Genomic DNA, 2864 nt, shown 5'->3' on the forward strand with positions numbered 1-2864 from the left:
CGAAATCATGCGAGATTTAGTTGAAAGAAAACAACAAACTGGGGAAACTATCGACAATTATTTTCAAGCTATGTGTCAAATTCGTTCACGTCTTATACAGCCAATTCCTGAATACGACTTAATTAAAATTATAAAAAGAAATATGAAAGAAAACATAGGAAGGATCGTATATCCAATACCCGTATCATCCGTTGAACAGTTGCGTTTGGAATGTAACGAAGCTGAAAGGAACTTTCCCAGAAAGGAATTCCGTAATATGCCACCCATTATACGCCCTACCAAATATGTCAACGAAATGTATTGCGAAAATAAGGAGGATAACGAAATTCCGCCCGATAATTATGAGGATGTGGCAGCCGTAAATGTAAATCTCAAACAAAGAAATTTACCAGTAACCTGCTGGAATTGTAGGCAACCAGGACACGTATTTGTGGAATGTACGTCATTGGAAAGAGCTTTGTTCTGTTACAAATGTGGCGGACCAAACGTGATTACACCTCGCTGTCCGAATTGTCAATCGGGAAACCCGTTCAGGAGTTTGGGTGCGAAGGGGGACCCACGCTCGGCCAGCAATCGTGCCCCTACAGAGAATTAAATGGAATTAAAAATATATTAAGTGAAAATAAAATTAAATCGAATGAACCTCCAACTACTAAAAATCTATCACATATTAGACATTACTTAACTAGGGATGAAAGACAAAGAAATTATGACGAAGTTAGAGCTCGTATTTTTGAAGAAGATTATCCCAAACCAAAGTTGAGCAGGATACAAAAAGTGAGAGAAAAGTTTAGGGAAAGAAGAAAAAACGTAGAATAATGATAGAATCCATTAAAAAAGCTAGTAGATATGATGGTGATAATAGAAGCTTCGCGAAAGTAACCATAGAAGGAATGACAATTAAGGGATTACTAGACACGGGGGCGTCAGTGAGTATATTGGGCAAAGGATGTAGGGAAATAATACAAGAATTGGGTCTTACTATTCAGCCATTACTGACGAATGTAAAAACGGTGAGTGGTCAATTTCAGAGAGTACTAGGCACAGTAATGGTATCCATACAATATAATGATCGGATTGACAAAATGTTAGTATACATCTGCCCTGACTTAGAACAAGAACTTTACCTAGGGATCGATTTTTGGAGACTATTCAAACTGGCTCCAGATATCATAGGAGTGAATGAAGTAAATCTTGTTGCAGAAAAAAATGATACTGAGCCAAAAAGTGAAAATTACAAACTAAAACCACACGAACTAGACGAACAACAAAAGCAAACATTAGACAAGGTAATTAAGGAATTTGACACATTTGAGGAAAAGGGTTTAGGATTGACACATTTGGAAGAGCACAGAATCAAATTAATTGATGGAGCAGAGCCCATAAAGGATAGGTATTACCCCATTTCGCCTGCAGTCCAAGAGATAACGTATCAGGAAATTGACAATATGTTAAAGTTGAACGTAATAGAATTAAGTGAAAGCCCCTGGTCAAACCGAACAACAGTAGTGAGAAAACCCGGCAAGAATCGTTTCTGCTTAGATGCAAGGAAATTGAATAAGGTAACGGTGAAGGATGCATACCATATTAAAAATAGAATATAGACCGAGAAATTTAAAATTAGATTGTTGTTTGAAGTCCAACGCCTGTAAAACAGGATTCGATTTAATTTGGGTCATTTCGACCTGCAAAAAAAAATTAAAGGAAAGAGAATTTTAAATAAAGATAAAAAGAATAATCAATTGTTAGATTTAAGTTTAGAAATAAGGAATAAGCTTTTAATAAGAAATAATAATAAATAATGTGAGACTAGATTAAGAGAAAGGTGAAGGCCTAAGTATTTTTATATGGGTTGCTGATATGAGGTAAGGAAAAGAAAATTTATGACATATGGGGGTCGTCTGAAAATATGATGGCATAGAGAGACGATCATGGTTGGGAAGGGCGGGTGGAGCCTTACACCTGTCTCCCTATTCTGCTGCATGTGAGTGTAAAGTGAATTGTTATTGTTTCCATCAAAATTTCTTTTATTTGTTTACGGTTCGGGACGAGAGTGAGGGAGGGAACACACTCTAGAAGATACCGAGTGCGAGCTAGTCGGCGGATCACTCTACGTCCGAACAAAACGTTCCGTAACAAATGTTAGAGTTATTCCTGCAAAATTTTAAGATTCTAACTGTAATTGTTTCCAAGATAAATGAATTATTGTATTTAATTTATATTTGAGGTGTCACGCCCCCTAACGCTAGCCCGCCCACTTTTTATCCTGAATAATCATATTGATACTAAAGTGTCTCACCCATTTATTACCCAAAATGTTAACATGGATGTTAAAGTTATTCATGCTAAATTTTAAGATTCTAACTGTAATATTTTCCAAGATAAACAAATTTTTGTATTTAATATGTATGCGTGGTGCCACACCCCCTAACTCTAATCCTCCCACATTTTATCATAAGTAATCATATTGACTCTAAAGTGGCTCCGACAAAATTTTAGGTCTCTAACCGTTACATTATCTGAAGAAAAACTAATTTTTGTATTTAATTTATATGGGAGGTGTCGGTCCTCTCATGGGTAGTCCGCCAATTTATTACCCAAAATGTTAAATGTTAGAGTTATTCCTGCAAAATTTTAAGATTCTAACTGTAATTGTCTCCAAGATAAATGAATTATTGTATTTAATTTATATGGGAGGTGTCACGCCCCCTAACGCTAGTCCGCCCACTTTTTATCCTGAATAATCATATTGATATTAAAGTGTCTCCGACAAAATTTGAGGGCACTAACTGTTATATTATATCAAATATACGAATTTTATATTTTCTTAATGTGGGCGTGGCTCCTCGCCCACTTGAAAATTC

Source organism: Lucilia cuprina, chromosome 5, assembly GCF_022045245.1.
Source record: "Lucilia cuprina isolate Lc7/37 chromosome 5, ASM2204524v1, whole genome shotgun sequence".
Taxonomy (NCBI): Eukaryota; Metazoa; Arthropoda; class Insecta; order Diptera; family Calliphoridae; genus Lucilia; species Lucilia cuprina.